This window comes from Pristis pectinata, chromosome 10, assembly GCF_009764475.1.
Source record: "Pristis pectinata isolate sPriPec2 chromosome 10, sPriPec2.1.pri, whole genome shotgun sequence".
NCBI classification, from domain to species: domain Eukaryota; kingdom Metazoa; phylum Chordata; class Chondrichthyes; order Rhinopristiformes; family Pristidae; genus Pristis; species Pristis pectinata.
Window position 1 is genome coordinate 76,372,415 of NC_067414.1, and position 22,337 is coordinate 76,394,751.

The 22,337-nt window shown below is 41.2% G+C and overlaps 1 long non-coding RNA gene across 1 annotated transcript; it reads right to left on the reverse strand.

The window, feature by feature from the left end:
- Positions 1–207: 207 nt before the first annotated feature.
- LOC127574827 (uncharacterized) lies at positions 208–22,216 on the reverse strand. Its single transcript, XR_007956961.1, has 3 exons — positions 22,072–22,216; positions 16,061–16,139; positions 208–896 (listed from the first exon to the last, which is right to left on the reverse strand). It is a non-coding gene; the product is annotated as an uncharacterized LOC127574827 (long non-coding RNA).
- Between the last annotated feature and the right edge of the window lie 121 nt (positions 22,217–22,337).

Sequence of the window (22,337 nt, forward strand, 5' to 3'; positions counted from 1 at the left end):
ACACAATATAGCAACAGCATGTCAAGTAAATACTATAAAATAATGTATTGAAGATGAAGAAGTTATGGACTGTACATCAACTGCTTAAAAGAAATTAAAAGAGGGTTATATTCCAGACTAGTTGGAAGTCTGTTGCTATAATAGGCAAACTGGTTGTTGACAGTGAGGCATCTTTATTTACAGTTTTTCATTGTCAAATATATTTAATTTTACATTTGTGTTCATCAAAGTATACTAGCCACTAAGATAAAGCATTATAATCGTACACAGTCTTAGTTCAACACAAAGTTGCAGATGATGCTGTCTGAAAGATTTTCCAGATATATGACATGGTAAGAGTAAGGCCAGTTAGCATATTGAGTCTTCTGGCAAAGATACAACCATAGTACACTATTGGCAAACCACTTAACCAGTCAATATCAAAAGCCAAAACAAAATAATAATGTCTACCAAAAGCATTGGAGAGAACAGGAGGGTGGAATGACAACTGAATTCAAAGAATAAGCAGCTGGCAAGAACCTCGAGGACAAATAATCTTTGAAATGATTGTAAAGGTTTATAATATTGATTGAGGTGTTAAGCACTTTCAATGCCTGAAGGAAAACTAAAGCACTTAAGTACCATTTCTTTCATTTTTGATAACTGTAATTGTTTTCTTAAAGCAGCTCGCTGGGTGACCACCATTCCAGTGATTGGAGACACATTATCAGCTGCATGGGGAGCTCAAGTTGTGGAGACTTGGAAGGCAAGCATCATTTAGAATGCTGCTAATGCAGTGCGATTCCTTGGCTGGAGAATGCTTGCACTGGACAGGCTTGCAGTTTGGGTGGAGGGTAACCCAGCACGTCAGCTTTGATTGCACTGACAACCAGGCAATATCGAGCCTGGCTCAGCTTCTGCAAAGGAAACACATAGATAAAATAGCGTTGATGAGGTGCACACTCCCATTAAGAGAAGCTGTTAAAAAAATTAGAAAATGCATTTTTTTTCTTAGGCACAGTGCTCTGACTAGCTCAAAGAATTAGGGACATCTCACAGGAGAAGGTAAGAACCTGATCTTATTTAAAATTTGACAGGGAGGATAGAAGGTTAAAAGAGTGGCTGGGCCTTGAAGAGAAAAAATAAATTTAACAGCAAGTTGATTGAAAGAAGGTAAATGCTAAAGTAATGACATCTGAAGAAAAAATGATATTAGTCAGAGTCTGAATATTTCAAGAAACCCAGGGAACTTTAGCCTTCAAAGTTCCATCTGGTGCAGAGATCCACAGCTGCAGTGTGACTGGAGCCTACGACAGCCAGAAGGATGTTTGCCTAATAATGGAACATCCTGCCTCAAAGCCATCTCAAAGCATGATAGAAATTATGACATCTAAATCAATGCATTAATATAGCTCTGAACATTTCTTCTGGGTTTAATGTCATTCTGGATAAGAGAAATGGGGGTGCAGCCACTGAGAAAATTATGCTTGACACTGAATTGCAGAGAGCAGTTGTTCGGAGGTTGCCATTTTGCAAAATAATTTTGAAGTTATTGTGATTCCATTATTGGCGATTGCCCAGAAAAATAATTTTAAGGGAAGTTGAAGACAGAACAAATAACAGAACAGAGGCTTAACCTCTTTAAGGATAACTTTACACAAATGCTTAAAATATTCAATCTGATTGCAAGTGAATTTTTGTATATGTTGCAATTCCACATCAATTAGCTCAATCAACCATGTTTGCCATACAGCTAAAATGGAAAAAAAGTTACTGAAAGTAATCCCACACAATGATGTCCTTGCATCTGACACGAGAGATAATTACCATTTGTTGAATGGAGACGTTGTTTTCAGTATTACCGAGTATTTACAGCACAGAAGCAGGGCATTCGACCTTCCAGGTCCTACCATGTATTCCAAGCATGACAGGACTCCCCAAAGAAATCAAACAAGATGAACAAATTTCACACAGAAGTCTATGTGGACCATGGGGTGGCTATTCAAAACTCCATCCACATTCCCTGAATTGCAAAATCTCCAGTTTCCTTCTGGAATCTCCAGGAAATGAAGATGAATCTCAAAAACCCTGCTTTATACAGCTTAGGAGAAAAAGTATTGGGACATGAAACAAAATTAAGTTTTGTTTTCATTTTCTTTAAACATAACCAGTTACAAAAATATTGGAGACAGTTAAAAAATCATGTTTTACAAGCAATTAGAATCAATCTAATTGAATAACAAGGAGGGAACTTTAAGGTCCAACAAAAAGGTGGGCGGGGTTGGAAGCTTGGTGGGGTGTAATTAAAACCTTAATTGTGGCTGTGACTGCAACCCAGCATCAGAGCACCAACTCTCAAGTCAATAGAAATTTATCCAAGTGCTTGCAAACAACCTTCTCCAGGCCGTTGGGATACTATCTACTGCAGGCAGGTAGATACTAACTTCATCAATTAAGAGGAAGGATGTGCCAATGCTGGGGAGGGTGAAGAGAATATTTATTTTGACGGTGCCAAGGCTGGAGAGCTTTATTTATGTTGGAAGTCTGGATATGATGAGGTTGTTCTATTTAGAACAGAGGAAGCTGAAGGCAAATCAGACTGAAGTGTAAAAAATTATTGGGGTGGGGGAATGTCAAGATAGGGTGGATAAGAAAGAACACTTTCCCTTAATGCAATAATCATGGGGTTTAGATTTCAAGTAACAGTAGAGAGCTTAGAGGCAAGTTGAGAAATATCATTACCCAAAGAGTGGTGTGAGTCTGGAACCCTCAGCCAGCCATGATAGAGGCAGAAACCTTCATCTCACATTCACCTGAGGTGTTGTAACCAAAGCAGCCGCACAGCATGTGGGATTAAACTGGATGTCTCTTTATCAGTCAACATGGATGTTATGGGCCGAATGGCCTCATTCCCTGCTGTATTTATTTTAATGATTCTATGATCTCGGGAGGTACTACGTGGTATCTTAGCAATGAAAATTTATGTAACCTACAACTTAGCCTCTCAATAGCCAGCAGGAGATAGAGGAACAGATATGTAGGCAGATCGTGGAAAGGTGTAAAAGCAACAGTGTTGTTGTAGTGGGTGACTATAATTTCTCCAATACTGACTGGGGCTCCAGAGACTTAGATGGAGCAAAATTTGGTAGGTGCATCTAAGAGGGTTTCTTGACACATTATATAGATAATCCAACCAGGGAAGGGGCCATACTAGACCTGGTTTTGAGAATTGAGCCTGGCCAGGTAATTGGAGTGTCAGTGGGAGAGCATTTGGGAACTGAACATAACTCCATAAGTTTTCAGGTAGTTATGAATAAGACTGGACCTTGGGGGGAAAGTGCTAAAGTGGGGGAAAACTAATTACAACAGTGTTATACAAGAGCTGGGGAGAGTAGAATGGAAGCAGCTGTTATTGGGCAAGTCCATATTTGACATGTGGGAGTCATTTAAACACCAGCTGATCAGGGTTCAGGACCAACATGTCCCTATGAGGAAGAAAGATAAGGATGGCAATGTTCGGGAACCTTGAATGATGAGAGGTGTTGTAAATTTAGTCGAAAAGGAAACATATGTAATGTTCAGGAAGCTGAAATTGGACAGGGCCCTTGAGGAATATAAAGGAAGCAGGAAAGAACTTAAACAGGGCTAAAAAGTGCTATGAAATATCACTGGTGACTAGGATTAAGGAAAATCCCAAGGCATTTTATATATATATATATATATATATATATATATATATATATATATATTGAAAACAAGAGGGTAAATAAGGTAGAGGGCAGGACCACTTGGGGATAAGAGAGAGAATTTATGCCTGGATCCAGAGGAAATGGGTGAGGTACTACACTAGTACTTTGCATTTTTATGCACCAAGGGAAAGGAAATGGAAGATAGTGAGGTCAGGGAAGGGTATACTGATATTCTTGGTCATGTTGATATTAAGGAGGAGGTATTGGATCTCATGATTAAGGTGGATAAGTCCCCAGGGTCTGACGGGATCTATCCCAGGGTTCTTCTGCCACTGGAGAGGGAGGAGCGGGGTCAGGCGAGAAAGCCCCTTAAATATTGTAAGTACGGGATTGGGGTAGCACCCCAGGGAGCCACACAAGTGGCATGGGTGCTGTAGTTTTTATATAAAAAGGTAACACTAATGATTGATTGGTATACGAATGTAGAGGTTTTATTGTTGTACATAGTTTACTTTTTATGATGAAAAGTTTATTTTGGAATATATAAACAAAAAGCAAGACAGGAGATTGCTGAAGCCTTAACTGGGATCTTCGTATCTTCTTTAGCCACAGGCGAGATCCCAGGGGAATGCAGAATAGCCAATGTTGTTCCTTTTTTTTATATAAGGGTAATAGGGATAATCCAACAAATTATAGGCCAGTGAGCCTCTCATCAGTGGTAGGGAAATTATTGGAGAAGATTCTTAGGGATAGGATCTATTCACATCTGGAAAAAAATGGATTTACTCGGAATAGTCAACATGGCTTTGTGAGGGGGAGGTCATGTCTTACAAATTTGATTGAGTTTTTTGTGGAGGTGATAAAGATGATTGATTATGGTAGGTCAGTGGGTGTTGTACATATGGACTTAGAAAGCATTCAACAAGGTCCCTCATGGATATCAAGACACATGGGATCCATGGTGACTTGGTGGATTGGATGCAAAATTGGCTTGGCCATAGAAGACAGGGAGCAGTGGTAGAAGGGTGTTATTCTGACCAGAGGTCCGTGACCAGTGGCATTCCGTAGGGATCAGTGCTGAGACCTCTGTTGTTTGTGATGTATAAAAATGATTTGGATGAACATGTCAGTGGGCTGTTTAGTAAATTGGCAGATGACAAAAATTGGAGGAGTTATGGATGGTGAGGAAAATTGTCAAAGGATACAGCAGGATTTCAATCAGTTGGAAATATGGGTGGGTAAATGGCAGACGGAGTTTAATCTGGACAAGTGTGACATGCACTTTGGAAGGTCAAATGTAAGAGGGATGTATACAGTAAATGGCAGGACCCTTAGGAACACTGATGTACAGAAGAATCTTGGGGTGCGAGTCCATAGCTCCCTGAAAGTAGCAACACAAATAAATAGGGTGGTAAAGAAGGTGTACGGTATATTTGTCTTCATTGGTTAGAGAAATGAGTATAAGAATTGGGAAGTCATGTTGCAGCTGTATAAAGCTTTAGCAAGGCCACATTTGGAGTATTGTGTTCAGCTCTGGTCAGCACATTACAGGAAGGAAGCTTTGGAAAGGGTGCAAAAGAGTTTCACCAGGTGGTTGCCTGGATTAGAGAGTATTGGCTATAGAGAGGTTGGACAAATTTGAATTGTTTTCTCTGGAGCATCAGAGACTGAGGGGTGACCTGATAGAACTTTATAAAATTATGAGAAGCATAGACAGGGTAAATAGTTTTTCCAGAGTAGAAACATCAAATATTAGAGGGCATAGTTTTAAGGTAAGAGGGGGAAGGTTTAAAGGAGATTTATGAGACAAGCTTTTTTTTTTACACGGAGAGTGGATGTCTGGAATGTGCTGCCAGGGGAGGTGGTGGAAGAAGATACAATAGCTATGCTTAAGAGGCATTTAGATAGGCACATGAACAGGCAGGGAATTGACAGATACAGACCACATGCAGGCAGATGGGATTAATCTAATTTGGCAGAATGTTCAGCACAGATATCGTGGACTAAAGAGCCTTTTCCTGTGCTGTACAGTTCTGTGTTCTATGTTCTGCATGGGATTTCTGGGATGGTCAGATGAGATTGAGCTGCATTTCTGGAGGGTGTTCAAAATTCTGATTGACCGACCAGAATGAGACCTCACTAATTAGCACAGGAGCCTCAATTCCGCATGGTAAATTGTGTTCCATTGCAAGGCCATTGATGTGATACTTTAATTTTGCTTCTCTCTCCACAGATGCTGCCTAACCTGCTGAGTGTTTCCAGCACTTTCTGCTTCTGGTAAATGTTTGGCAGAGAATTCTTGTGCTGATGAAGTCTTTTCCAAATTGTACAACTGTTGTGAAATAGATTCCAGGTCTCAGAGGCAAGGACTCTGAACACAATTTTGGAGATAAATGATTTATTTATAAAAGACAAACGCAGGGAAAGGGTAATGGGAACAACACACACACATGCACCATTTATAGCGAGCGTGGGAAAATCGCAACAAGGGTAAAGTACACACACATAATGGACTAGGTACAGGCAATCAAGGAAAAACAATACGATACCTGCCACCCCTTGACTCAGTGCAGGCACGGCTCTATGCTACAGGGGATACTAACTAGAATGCTCCCAACCCTATTAACAGTGCACGCCTTACCAATGATCTCTCCAGCGCCATTCCACGGTTCCTCAGCCTGGGATGAAGCAGGATGAATCCCTCAGAGTAGTCAAAAGAGAGCGAGCTGAGCACATGTGGCACTCCTTATAGTGCTGGAGGGCTGGGGGGTCCAGCCCAGGTAATTTAGAAAGGCCAATGGCCTAGTGCCAGCAAGAACTAATCGATCACAAAGGCCAATGGCCTGAGGCCAAGTACAAAGGTGCTTGAAGGGACCAATGGTCAGGTGTGCACTGATGGGTGGGGTGGATCCAAACCTTGATTGGCAGTGGTGTGTCTTACGACCAGGTAATGGGCAATGCTGTCACATGACAGCCACGACCCTCCACAATACAACAACCTGAAAAACTGACAAGATCAGGATTGTTGAATGTGTCTGAAAGCACAGAAAAAGGTGACCACCAGTAACCGTGGCACCAAAAATGCATTGTATGGGGTCAGCAACATTCTCAAAGGGGTGGTCTACAGAAGAGAGGTAGACAAAAGTACATTCAGGTAGGTGGTGGATAGGGGAGAGAAGGGTACAAGGAGGGAGATGAATATGGGAAGGAGGAGTGAAGATGGGAGGTGAACAGGGCAGGAACCAACACCTGGGAGCAGAGTTTACAGATAGTAACTCAATCTGCCTGTCCTCCCAGGTGGTAGTAGAAATATGAAGCAGGGAAGGAGTTCCACTAGCCAGATCCAACTACAGTGCACAACCAGTGGCTATGAGAGTGATATTTTTTCCCCTAGCCAGTTAAAGAACTTCTGTTGCTTCTCTAAAAACTCAGTACTTATAGAGGATCAAGCTAAGAACACCTTGGCCAGTATGCATCATCCATATAACCTTCTCCCTAATTTGTTTTCTTGCCTCCAGTCCCTCACTGCTACTCGGGAGGGTCTCCTGGTGGATAAGGCAGGAGCAGGAGGAATGCTTGTCAGGGCTGGGAATAATGCAAACCTGCTCTGTGATGAGAAAAGCCAGAATAAGCAGCATTCAGAAATCTTTCTCCAGCTTGATTCTGAAAGGTCCAGACACAAATGTGGCAATGCAAGATTGTTTGGAAGCAACCAAATTGTTTCATAAACCATGAAGACATCTGACGGTTGATGTTGGTCAGCTGAGTGAATGGGTGATGGGAGGGTGGCTCAATGCTCAGGGGTGGAGGTGGCGCTGAGCATCACCCTTACAGTCAAGGCTTGGAGAGTGTCAGGCTAATGAATGGGAGGAATGGTGAGGGACTGCCTTCTCATTGAGGTACAGTTAGCCTCATGGTTGTGGATGGTGCTGAAGGTGGTGGTCACAATCAGCAGTGGGATAGGGGTCACTGTCAATGAAAACTATCATGAAGGGTCAATATGCATGTTAAAAAAGGCCATATTGAACATGGATTGATCATGTTCAGTTTGTATGTGTTTCAAGCAATGGACTCTGTGGGCTGGAACCAGCTCAGCAGGTCCCCTTGTCCCCCAAGTCACAGTGAAACAGGCCACACAAGCACTGTGAATGGCACATGTGCATTATCCAAAATGCTGGACTTTCCTATATAATTTTAAAAAAATTAAATAACACCACACGGGGCATTAGGATGCAGGACTATGTGGTCAAAATTCTAGGCTGAAGTGGCCAATACAAGCATATGAATTTAAATGGCACACTTAATGTAGTGTTGTAGGGTGTATAGGGGCATATTGTGTGAGGGTATGTGAAGAAATGTATGGGAATACAGCTGCTAGAGTTAACAACCCCCACACAGCTGCATCACCAATCTCATCAGTGCCTTATAGTGATCAGGCAATGGATCAGGGGAGAATCTCCATTGATGACATGTCTTCTGTCATTTGCCACAGCTGGTGAAGCCCAGACAAATTGAGAAGTATGTGTGTAAATGGGAAATGAAAACCAGTTCTCACACAAAAAAATGGCATTGAAGTTCCGTGGACTATACATGGATTGATCACTTTCAGTTTATAATTTATATAATGGAGATGCAAGAGTTGCAAAGGAAGGAATCAGACTGCTCTGTTGCATTATTTTAATTAACGAGGTTGCAAGGACTGATGCATTTGCTGGTTGTACTTTTAAGGGCTAAACTGTAATTTCTGTGACCATCTCAAAATTTGATTTCAGAATACTGGCAATAGCTACATACATTTCAGAACTAATCGTCTAAATGGGTGTTGTACATGAATAACAGTTCCTTCAGCAAGTGCAGATTGGGAAAACATGGGCCAATATTCCCTGGTTAGTAAAAGTAGTAGACAGAAACTGAAGTCTGAGGGCTTGCTTTTCTGACCAGTTTTTCCAATGAGGATTGTCTCTCACTTGGAGAATTGGTATTGGTTTATTATTGTCACTTGTACCGAGGTACAGTGAAAAATTTGTCTTGCATATCGATCGTATAGGTCAATTCATTACACAGTGCAGTTACATCAAGTTAGTACAGAGTGCATTGATGTAGTACAGGTAAAAATAACAGTACAGAGTAAAGTGTCACAGCTGCAGAGAAAGTGCAGTGCAATAAGGTGCAAGTTCACAACGAGGTAGATCGTGAGGTCATAGTCCATCTCATTGTATAAGAGAACCGTTCAATAGTCTTATCACAGTGGGGTAGAAGCTGTCCTTAAGTCTGGTGTTACGTACCCTCAAGCTCCTGTATCTTCTATCTGATGGAAGAGGAGAGAAGAGAGAATGACCCGGGTGGGTGGGGTCTTTGATTATGCTGGCTGCTTCACCAAGGCAGCAAGAGGTAAAGACAAGAGTCCAAGGAGGAGAGGCTGGTTTTCGTGACGTGCTGGGCCGCGTCCACGACTCTCTGCAGTTTCTTGCGGTCCTGGGCAGAGCAGTTGAAATCAGCCCTTTGGTTTATACTTATTCCACTTCTGAATTGGTGCATAAATGTTGACCTCTAGGATCAGGTAATAAGACAATCAATGTCCATAGGGGATAAAGGTAACAAGGAGGCTTTGGATTAATGCATTAGAATTCCTTGCCTAACAGCATTGTGAATACAAGAAGACCTACTTTATAAGGGGAAGAAGGGATGCTAGACAACAGCATCTACTTCCTACAAATGTTTCAGTTAATAAAAATAGATGATGTAAAGAAGTTAGGATGTTTTTAGCTTGACCCACTGAGTTGCAGAGTTGCTAGGGAAGTGGTAGAGATTTCTACAATTGGCATTTCTGAACTAGGTAGGGGAAAAGCAGCCATGGTGCTTTCAGTCCAGATGAAGGGTCCCGACCCAAAACGTCAACTGTACTTTTCCCTCCATAGATCCTGCCTGACCCACTGAGTTCCACCAGCATTTTGTTTATTGCTACAGTGATTGCCCCTGGTTAATGTTTCCATCAGTGTTCTTGTGAGGGGAGGGAGTTGTGAGCTTGGTTGAATAACAGCGTTTGTGTCAAGGGTCACCCATCGTATCAACTTATCTATGTAAATCTGTGTCATCTGTGATCAAATAATCTGATGATCAGTTAGTTAAAGTTATAAATAATGTTTGCAAAGTTATCCCTGAAAGAACCTACATGGTCTTTGATTTTAGATCTTGCACTCAAGACCAATGAAGACATGAATTCTGACTCAAATGTAAGAAAGCCTCCGCAGGAACCACAGCTGATAGCCATGGCAGAGTTAGGCTGTTTAGTCCATTAGATAAGAGGAGAAAAAGATGATGTAAGTGATGGGCTTTGCTGTGGTAAAGTGAAGATCTTTTAATAATACCACTGGTAATCACCTGTTCTGCCTTCTTGGACAAAAGAGCTAAATTTCTGAGGGGAGCCAGAGAAAAATATTGAAAGAGATACCAGGGTAGCAGTGTGAGAGTGGCCTGCATTAGTACTGCAACATGCTGCTATATAGAGGAAAATTTAACATGTAAGGGTGTCTAGTCATTGTCTAATTTACCTCCTGTCTTAGGTGTTCAGTAGAGTAACTTCTCGGTGAAGGCCAAGCAATTTCTTTTAAGCTGTGGTGCTGACCCTAGGGCTGGTGAAATGGCTGGGGTCACAAATATATTCCCATATTGATGCAGCAAGCTCATACCATTGACGTTAGTAATTTCAGATCTCACCTCTCACATCCATTTTCTTTCCACATTTCTTTCAAATATCTCTCACTCCTGAGCCACATTTCATTGTTGTTCATCCTGTTTCATCTTTCTCATCCTTTTTTATAGTCTGAATGAAATAATCTGCCATGTTTCATATCCAGCACTTCCTCACCTCTTCTGAGCCTGAAGAAACGATTTAAAATTATGAAGTATTGGAAAACTGACTCTAGATGCTCTTATGTATTGTACTGGCTCTTATGTATTGTACCTTTAATCTATCTTTAAACATTAATTAGGATTTTTATGTCATGTGTATTTATATTTTGATTCTATTGGACAGCAGATTCATGTGATTTGTCTTTTTCTCAACAATGTAATTGCTTCACAGATATCCGGTCTGCAGCAAGACTTAAAGACTAGGCATCTGAATGTTCTGCTGCCTTGTCAATAAACCTTCTCCTCTTTGGATATAAGACACTGTCTCAATGCATCCATGAAGACATTATATACAGAAGAGATCATAGATCTTTGCAAAAAGGACAACAGTTGAGAGTGGAAAATTGAGACTTTTTCACCAAAATGATGATAAATAAATGGAATGGTAAACCAGTGAGAGAGATAATGGATGAGAAAATTACGATTAAATTCAAAAGGACATAAGAATGCTTATCTCAGCAAATAGATACAACACTGTTAGAATTAAGAATGCATGAAGAAAATTCACTGAGGACAGGGTGAGCAGTTAAACCAATAATCTCTCTTTGTCAAAGCCTTGCTATTGAGTTGCCAGTAGAACCCTACAACAAAACTTCATCTTGCTCCACAAACAATCCAACTAACTAGGAAATTCTCAACACCACCTGCAGTGAAGTACTTGTGTCAGTGCAATACCTATATCAACTACATGTTTACTTGCTCTTGTTTGAGATGAATGACCAGGAAATCCAGATGCTAATTAATGGAAAACCCAATGCATTCTTGGACTGAAACTCCATTGTACTGCCAGAGGAAAGAAATATCTCAACAGTTACCTGAGAGCTGATATTTAACAAAAAAACTTGTGACTTATCGAAAGGATATAATGTTGAAAGAGCATTGGTAGTCCAGGAACTAATGATAATCATGGCATGTGTGGATTCATTAGTGCTGGCTAATGTCTCATGGGCCAAACACCAAAGTGCCTACCCAAATGAGAGCAAAGAATGGAGGAAAGCTTCTCAAGGATAGATTTGTCCGGCATCTCCTGGAAGGAACACTTGGAAGAACACCTCAACTGTCTTTGATGTGTATGTCCTTGACTCCGTCCCACATAAACAATATGCTCCAGTTTTGCTTTTGGCCTTTGCTTTGGTTTATGGCCTTGATGAAAAGGCTGTAAACCAACAGAGAAACAACCTGCCCTTGGAAGTGGATAACATCTCTGCTGAAGTTATAAAACCTGGTGGAGAGGAACTTCTGATGCAAATTTATCTCCCAAGTTTGGGAAGAATAGAACATGCCGGGGACTTTAGAGATACCATAATTGTGGCTACCTTCATGAAAAGAGACAAATTTGACTGTGCTAACTTTAGAAGGGTCTCCCTGAGGTTTGTCAAGGGATGTTGCTACAAGAGTCCTTTACAACCATCTCCTCCCAGAGGCTGAAGAATTGCTCTCCAAACCCTAGGGGCAGTCGCCATCTTTAGAAAAGGTACAATGGACATTATCTTCACCTTCCAACAACTCCAAGAGAAACACAGCAAGCGGCACTGTCATTTGAGAGTGATTGTGGAGAACCCTTATTATATTTAGTTGCCATAAGAAATTGGTCACTGTTATACACCTGTAGCTTGATGGCATATAAGCTGGGATACAAACCATCAGGTCCACCACAAACCCAATCCCAGTGCAGATTGGAGTCAACAAGATTGCATCATTACTCCAAACCTCTTCTGTCTTTCTTGTCACAGTATTGCATGTTACCCCCAGCAAGCTTCCCACTGGAGTGGAGCTAATCTACAAGACGAATGGGAAACTGTTCAACATCCTTTGTTTCTACTCCAGAACCAAGGTTATTCCAACCTCAGTTATTGAGCTGCAGTCCACAGATGACACTGTGTATGTGCACACGCAGAGACTGAGTTCCAAGTCACCATTGCCTTCGTCATTAAAGTGTACAAGAGAATGAGATACAGTATTTGATTTGCATCAGTAAAACAAAGATCTTCTAACAAACTGCTTTCAATGCATTATACTGCCCTCCATAAGAAATGTCCATATTGAGACCTTGGAAAATGTGCATCACACGCCATATCTTGAGGAGCTACTTCTCAGCAAAGGCAGACATTGATGACGAAATTCATTCATATTTCTCTGTGCACTGGCACAGCATTTGTCTCATTAAGGACAAGAGGGCTTGAGGATCAATACTTCAAACCCTGTACTAAGTTTATTGCCTACGGGGCAGGAGCGAATACTGCCCTTTAGAAACATGGACAACCTACTGCAGGTCCCTCATTCATGAATGCTGTTTGAAAAATCCTCCATAATCACTGGCTGTGTGGGTAAACCAATGTTGGACCAACATTCCCAGGATCAAGACTCAATCATGCTGAACCAGCTCTGATGGGCAGATGACATACCAGATTCTTGAAATAGGTGCTCTAATCCAAGCTCTGTTGCAGCAAGTGATTAACATGAGAGCAGAGAAGATGCTTCAAGGATGATCTCAAAAGCCTCCTTGAAAAATTGTAACATTGTCACTGACTTGTGGCAATCCCTGGTCTGATGACTAATCAAAATGGAGAAGGAACATTTGGGAAAGCACTTTGCACCTCAAGCCTCTAGACCGGGAGTATGCGGAGCTCATTGGCAGGACCACTCAGCATGCCAAACTACCAAACCATCTGCCCCAACAAGCACCACCTGCCTCATCTATGGCAAAGCCTGGAAATCCCAACAGGACCATGTTAAAAGGAAAATGACTCTTCAACCACCTTAGGACCCAAATAACTAGAGTGGAAACAAGTAATCCTTGCTTGTTGATAATACAAGAAGGAATTCAAGATATTGATTTTCCTTTTAAATATTCAGAAATTTAAAAAAAAGTTTTGCTTACTGAATTAATAATTTGAATCAACCTCTGCTGGATGGCACAGGGGCTCAGCAGTCGTCCTCCTGCCTCTCAGCTCGGGCAATCCAGATTTGATCCTGACCACTGGTGCCGAGTACATGGAGTTTGCACATTGTTCTTGTTTCCTCCTGTATCCTCCCACATCCCTACAAGGTGCTGGTCAGTTGGTTAATTCAGTAGGTTAATTGACTTCTCCAAATTGCCCTTGCACACCTACAATGTGGGTGGCAGGATAATCAGGGTAGAGTTAGTGGGCATGTGAGAGAGAATAGATTATAGGGAAATAAGTGATCCCCACCATCTGAACCATGCCCTCTTCTCGATGCTGCCGTCAGGCAGGAGATACAGGAGCCTGAAGACCCACCACTCAAGGTTCAACAACAGCTTCTTCCCCACTGCCATCAGGTTCTTGAACCAACCTGAAAAACCCTAACACTACCTCAAGACCCTATTTCCTTTATCTCTCAACTTGCACTAGTGTCATTATGTGATTTTAGTTTATTTTGTCATATAAGTCTATGCATAATTTATGTTACCTTATGTTTGTAATGTACTGTGGTACTGCTGCAAAAAGCTAATCTTCATGGGATTTATACCCTGGGTATATATGCCTACAATAAACTCAAACTTGAACTTGAAGTGGGGGAATGGAATTAGTGGGATTGCTCTGAGAAACAGTGTGGTTTTGATGGGTCAAATGCTTTCTTCTGTGTCATAAGAAAAAGAAATCAGGTTGCCCATCGTTGATTCAATATAGTTCACACGTACTAATACAGCAATTGCCCAAATGTCCAGCAGATGGCAACATCTCACATTAAAAATTACAGGAAAATACCCTGCCCCAACACAGATGCTTTACTGGGATATACCTGCCCTTCATAAATAAAGCACTAGATGGCAACATCAAATAAGCCTAAATATTTCCATTAGCTTGAAGTAGAAACAACTAGGAAGATATGTTAATTGAGAGGGAAATTGATGGAACGGATTTAAGTTCAATACCTTAATATTTATCAATGTACTTTCATTTATCTTTTGCATCCCTTTCAATGCTTTTTTTTGGTTTCAAATATTAATATTTTCTGTCTGATTGCTTTCAATTCATCTGAGCTGACTTTGAACATATAACTGAAAAACAAGGAGATTTAGCTTCATACATGCATGAAGCCCACAGTTGTACGATGGAGCCAGTCTTGTGTTTAACAATGGTCCCCCCCCTCCCCCCAAAGACAACTCAGAAAAATCCATTTGCTGCATTTTCCAACCTTTGTAGCTACCTCAGGGACCTCATTGTTAACACAGGAAAAGAATGATTATAATTGGAGATTTTTAGCAATTTTCTGGAAGAGGAGATGGTTTTGATTTATAGTTTATCTCAAAAATAACACTTTCTTTCTGCCATACTTGTTGGATGTCTCTAATATGCAGTTCTGAAGGCCCCAATTTGGTTGTATTCACAAAACTGACTCTCTGTGGAATTTCGTGTAGGTTGGACATCTGATAAAATACAGCATCTTTGGCTAGATCTTGTTGGTGGTCCCAAACAAGAACACCAGTATTTAGCTGTTTAAACAGCAGGAAGTCTGGAAATTCTGATTGTGCACTATCCAATGCAGAAGACTGGGACTTACTGACAGATTTGGAGTGCTGACTAGTATTGTATTAAATGGTGCATGAAGCCAAATCTCTTTGGTTATCAGTTCATTGTCAGCTGTTGAAAGTTGTCAGACAGAAAAGTTTAGCACTTAACATCAAGACAATGAAGGTGCTATAATACCATAGTGCTCTAAACCTAGGGATAGTTGAAGTACATTGGACATATTTATTAACTGAACTTAAATCTATTTCAATATATTCCATCAAACTAACCTCTCAATTAAAGAATGTTTCTGCTTATCTTTGCTTCAACCTTGTGGAATTATTTGGGCTTGTTCCCTTACATTACTGGCATTACACCTGTGAATATCAAGGCAAAGGTTCTGGAGGGAAAGGGGAAGCACATTTTCTCTTTTAATTCATTTTAAACTGATGTTTAACCCTTTGTAAGAGCTTTTAATTGATTTAATGGTCTTAACTTTTTTACAGCAGAAGCAGAAACATTTAAAAGATGAATAAAAATCTCTCACAGACTTTAGAGTCAGCAAAGCTGGGGACCAGGATTTTGTTGGCTGCCAATGCTTTCAGAGGCATTTTGGGGGTGTGGTCTCCACACTATGTCATCAGATGCTCTGCCACCAACCTGACCATGCCACGAAACTATGGGAAAGTTTGAGCCATTGAAATAGGCCTTTCACATTCAGACCAGGTGAGCAGGGATAAGAGGGCTGATGGGAGGCAATTCAAGGCAGCAAGATCTGGCCCCAAGTCCAACAGATGGGTTACTATCTCAAAATGTAGCTTATTTATGGGAAATTACTATGTAGATAATCACAGAAAAACACAGAATCATTCAAGCCATCTTATAGTAACCAATCAGAACAAAGAAACACTTCTATTCTCTCTTTCATATTACCCAGTTGCTTCCTAATTGGTTGCAGGGATTAAGTGGCAGAACATGAACTTCTTAAGGCTTCCTGGTACTTACAATAGGGAAAATGCTCACAGATTCTGTGCCTGGTTAGATCTCCCAGCTCATTCAGTTCTGTGGAGATTTACAGCCCTGCCTAAGAAAGGTAAAAGTAACATAAGTTGCATTCTTTAATTATTTGTATTTGCTGGATATTTTAAGCCTTTTTGGTGATTTTACAATATTCAATTTAAAAGACAATAATTAGTTGTTTATTTTAGTTTTAATAATTTTAAAATGCATTTGAAAATGGTGGATATGAAGTAACTTCACAAAATTGTTACAGTTTTGGATTTGCTGTCTGCCAATTTTTTTTTCCTAGCATTGGCTGGGGAAATTCTGGAAATGTCTGTGACAGAGTGGGGACCAAGATTGTCCAAGTGATACAAGTTCAGTGGAGGTGCATTATGGCATTTATGCTTTATTCAAGGCTGAAAAGGTGATGGAGATGATTGATGAGGGCAGGGCCATAGATGTTGTCTACATAGACTTTAGCAAGACATTTGAGAAGGTACCACATGATAAACTGGTCCAGAAGGTGAGATCACATGGGATTCAGGGTGAGCTAGCCATTGGTTACAAAATTAGCTACAAGTCAGAGGGTGGTATTGGCGAGGTGTTTTTCAGATTAGAGGCATATAACCATCAGTGTATTGGTTTATTATGGTCACTTGTACCAAGGTACAGTGAAAAAACTTGCCTTGCATACTGTTCATACAGATCAATTCATTACACAGTGCATTGAGGTAGTACAGGGTAAAAACAATAGCAGAATACAGTAAAGTGTCACAGCTACAGGGAAGTGCATTGCAGGTAATAAAGTGCAAGGTCATAACAAGGTAGATTGTGAGGTCAAGGGTCTGTCTCATCGTATAAGGGACTATTCAACAGTCTTATCACAGTGGGATAGAAGCTGTCCTTGAGCCTAGTGGTACGTGCCCTCAGGCTCCTGTATCTTCTGCCTGATGGGAGAGGGGAGAAGAGAGAATGGCCTGGGTGGGGTCTTTGATTATGCTGGCTGCTTCACCAAGGCAGCGAGAGGTAAAGACAGAGTCCATGGAGGAGAGGCTGGTTTCTGGGATGTGCTGGGCTGTGCAGAGCAGTTGTCATACCAAGCCATGCTGCATCCAGATAGGATGCTTTCTATGGTGCATCAATAAAAGTTGGTGAGTGTCAAAGGGAACATGCCAAAGTGCGCTGCAGGGATCTGCGTTGGGTCACCTGTTGTTCGTCATACATATTAACAACTTGGATGAGAATGCAGGTGACATGGTTAGTAAGTTTGCAGATGACACCAAAATAGGGGGCTGGTGGGGTAGACAGTGAAGGAGGTTATCTATGATTACAACAGGATCTAGATCAACTGGGTAAATAGTCAAGGGAATGGCAGATGGAATTTAACACAGACAAATGCAAAGTGATGCATTTTGGGAAGTTAAACCAGGGTAGGATGTACACAGTGAATGGTAGAGCCCCCGGTGAGTGTTGTTGAACAGAGAGACCAAGGGGTAGAAGTACATAGTTCCTTGAAAGTGGCGACGCAGTTAGACAGGGTGGCGAAGAAGGCATATGGCATGCTTGTCTTCTTCAGAAGGGGCAATTGAGTACAAGAATTGGGTTACCATGTCACAGCTGTACAAGACATTGATGAGACTGCATCTGGAGTGCTGTGTGCAGTTCTGGCTGCCTTGTTATAGGAGGGATGTGATTAAGCTAGAGAGGTTCACAAGGATGTTACTGGGAGTGGAGGGCTTGAGTTATAAGGAGAGACTGGATAGGCTGGAACTGTTTTCCCTGGAGCGAAGGAGGCTGAGGGGTGACCTTCTGGAGGTGTATAAAATCATGAGGGGCATAGAGAGAGTAGCTAGTTGCAGTATTTTTCTCACATTAGAGGAGCCTAAAACTATAGGGCATAGGTTAAGGTGACTGGGCAAAGATTTAAAGGGGACCTGAGGGGCAAGATTTTTACAGAGGATGGCAGGTATATGGAATGAGCTATCAGAGGAAGTGATAGAGGTGGGTACAGTTATGATTATTTTGCAGTTATAAAAGACATTTGGCTAGGTACGTGGATAGGAAAAGTTCAGAGGGATAGGGGCCAAGTACAAGCAGATGGGAATAGCTTAGGCAGGCACCCTTGGTTGCCATGGATGAGTTGGGCTGAAGGGCCTATTTCTGTGCTGTATAATTCTTTGACTCTATAAAGTCAGTGGGGAAACACAGTGAGGAGTTAAGGCTCAGTGTAGATCCCTGGGAGATATTACAAGGCACAGCCTGCCAGAAGGAATAAATACTCATTATCTATACTCTCAAGTCTCCTTGCTCCTAATCAATTGTCTACAATTTTTACAACACTTCAACAACTTTACAGCCACTTTTACTCTATTTGATAAAGGGTTCATGAGCACTGGGGGGGGGGGGGGGGTGGGAATCCAGTTTATGTACTACCACCATAAAATATTTGCTTTGTTAACATTCCAGTAACTTTACAGAGAATTGTATGCTTTAAATTGCCATTTACTCTCTTGGAGTAATCTTCAATTATGTTTATCTTTAATTGCAACAAATCCCTCAGACATTGCAAACACTGAGGATATTTTTTCTCATTTCATCCAGAGCCGACAAAGATTTCTTAATCTTCAAACCTCTTTGCTTAACTTCATAACATCTTTTAACAAATACTGAAAATAGTTATCCACTTTCCTGCACTGTTTTTATGTTCCCACAAGAATTTTCAAGCAAGAACTTGCTTGCTTAATAATTTCTTGTATTTAGTTTCTGTATGCATCGAATGCAGTGTTCCTTTTTATTGCCCTATCAAGGCTATAAAATATGCAAAATAAAAATGCAATTATGGATATGTTTGCCTATTGTTCAAGATGTCTTCAAAGGATATTGTACAGTTTAATGTTAAAATAGTGCTTGAATGTCACAACATTTATTGGAGAGGATTGGTCATTTTGAAAGTGCAGCACATTTCAAAGGATAAAGTGAGCTTCTGTTCTATCATTGAAATTTGGAAAGTAAGAGATGATTGATTACTTTACGATTACAAACAATAATGGATTGCACATTACATTGATTTCCAGTCCTCAATGCATCAAGTTTGCATTCATTTTGAAATTCTCACATTCGCTGTGACTTGGTTGAACTTAGAAACCTCTTCCTGTCCTGCATTCCAGATTACTCTCTAAATGTAGTTATTCCACCTTCCAGTTCCCCCTTCAAGCCATCATCAAAGTATAGGTTTCTATTGTCACCTTGAAACACAATGGAATTTATCTAAATTTGTTCAACCTTACTATAACTTCTCATCCCTTGGAAGGTTTGCTCTATACCTATTTCTCGTCTCTCATAAAGTCTCCTTGCTGGTGCCCTGATCAGCACATATCTCTCAACCGATAATAGTGAAAAATAATATATGACCATTTGTCTCTCTATTATTTGCTTGACACTAACGTGCAAGCTATTGGCTACATATTTTCCTACATTATATTGAAATTCAATTTCTGTTTAGTGATGGGGGAGCTCTTTTGGTATTTTGTCAAGTGGAAGACACTGATTCACTTCTGTGAATGCCATGATATATAATGCCATCTCTGAAGCATCCAAATTTGCTGTTGAACAGGGTGATGTGTTCAGTACTGTCCACCCACATTAGTCCATTAATTATTACTGTCAAATCAATTTAAGAATAATTCCATTTCTACCTCCCTAGGATAATCATCCCCATTTTCAAAAATCTGATTTCAAAGAAATGTTCCTTTGCCTATAATCCAAAGGAAGATATTTGGTTGAAATGCCAATTCAAAGGTTTTTAAGTGAAAGAACAGTTTAAAACAATGGTATGCAGTTTATTTTGCAATTCTCATTGTACAGTATTCAGTCATCTGCAAAGGTTTTAACTTGATTCTCTGTTTATCCCAGAACGTATGTGCTTGCTCTGAAATACAACATCCCACTCAGCTTTTCTAATCACCTATTTTCTAATTGCTTTTAATGTCTTTTTAAAATGAACCTATAAAGCTTGCCATGCCAGTTTTGCCCAGTTGTTTGCTGTCTCGCCTCTGATTCCTACTCCAAGGATTTAAACAGAACTATCGAGGCTAATGCAGCTTCTTCTTTTATGTTCATCTGAGTAAACAAGTAGGGGCTTCATTTAAGAGTACATCTCTGGGTTCTGCTCAATATATACATCTCTCAATCAACATCACTAACAAATTGTTACTTTGCTGTCTTTGGGAATATCCAGCTAACTGGCTGTCATGTTGCCTAACATTATAATTGTTACTATTTGTCAAAAGTGATATGTTGACCATCTATATAAAAAAAACTCCTAAGATTGTGCTATATAATTCCCCTTTCCCTGCACTTCCTCATCACTTATCTTTGATTCAAAGCTAATAGGTGGTTCTCAGCATGGCACCATCTACAAAACTGCACATTCCCTCATCCCATGCCTTGCTTTCAATTAGTGATGTACAATGAATAAAAGTGATTCCAGAGCAGAGCCATGCCAGACCACACCGACCGCTTGCACAGCTACACAACTAGTAGAGCTGTTGTCTCACAGTTCCAGTGATCCATGTTCAATCTGTGTGGAGTTTGCATGTTCTCCCTGTGACCTCATGAGTTTCCTCCCACAGCGCAAAGATATGCAGGTTAGAAGCCGAGGGGGAGAGGTGGTTGTGCAGTTGATGGGAATGTGGGTTTAAAAAAAAAAGTTACAGGGAAAATGAGTGGGGGAATGGGATTGCTTTGTGAGCTGGCATAAACCCAATGGATCAAAATGGTTTCCTTCCAATGTCATAAGGAGATGCATGCCCACACCTAAAAATCTCACCTTAAGTCTGACATTGCCCTTTTTCTAAAAAAAAATCCTTTATGATTCTGATGTCCCAAAAGATTAATCCTATTTCTCTTGCTCTCCCTATACATAGAAGCTGTCTGATCAGCTGTGTATTTTGAAATGTTTCTTTTTTATTGCAGATCTCAAACTTCTGCAGTATTTCACTTGGTATTCAGTTTGAAGTCATCACCCAACTTCTCATCCCTTCATATTACCCATAGATTTACTGTATTTGTGTTATCTTGTAGTAGGGCTTTTCAAGGGTCCAGTTGCACGAGATATGGTAAAACTCTGATAATCCAGCATGCTAGGGACCTTGGTGCTGGGACTGGCAGAATTTCAGGACCATTGTATTTATTAATAGCTGAACATGCTTTAATAATATTCTGCTCCATACAATAAGAAGTTTTCCAGTGAACACTGTTAGCTTAAAGGAAGCAGGAAATGGGTCCTGGTCTGTTTAAGGACAGCACGGTTAATAAGACCCCAGTGAGTTAAATTGAAGTGTGGGAACCAAGGTCCCTGTAAGTTTAATGGGAACTCAGGAAATGGGAACTCAGGTCCTGGTGAGTTGGAAGGGAAGAACGGGAAATGGGGCCCCGGTGAGTTGGAAGGAAACGTGGGAAACAGGACCCTGACGGGTTGGGAGTGTGGGAATTGGGTTCCTGGTGACTTGAGTGAGAATGTAGGAACGTGGCCCTGGTGAGTTTAAAGGGAGTATGGAATCTGAGGCCCCATTGAGTGGAAAGGGAGTGTGAGAACCTGAGGCCCGTTGAATGAGAAGGGAGCACCACAAACCTTACCATGTGCCGAACTATCGGGGTTTCCAAATAACCGGATAGCGGATTATAAGAGATTTTATTGTTTATCGGATTTTATGGGAGATTTTAGATACTATAGGAGGTTTTATTGCATTTCCCGCGTCTATCATGTACAGCATATTTCTATCCCCCCTTCTTTCTGCCACCATCTCCATGAGATTTGGGAACATTGTTGGAGCTCTCATGAGGTCCAGAGCAGACGTGGCCAGGATTCAATGACCAGGGCGGATACAGGAACGCACTGCTCTGTACCTGTCGTTTCAGCCCAAAGACCAAGACGCATGAAACAAAAGGCACTCACTCCATCCAAAAACAGGGGAGGAAACAACTGGGCCGAGACGGAACAGGGCACACTGTACCTTTCCCGCCGGGATCTGCGTTGGATCTTGCTGCCCTGCGCTCGTCCTGAAATTGGTGCCAAAGGCAAATCGGCGCTAATCGGCCCTGCGCCCGCGGGGGACAACCTAACCTTGCGGGTAGGCGTTCTCCCCGCTGATTGACCGGGCTGCGCGCTAGGCCGCTGTCAATCAGCTGACGTCACAATGCCGAGGTACCGGGCTTGGTTGATCCGCGGGAAGGGGGTGGGTTCTTTCGCGAGGCGGAGTGTTCGCCGCCTCCTGCGAGT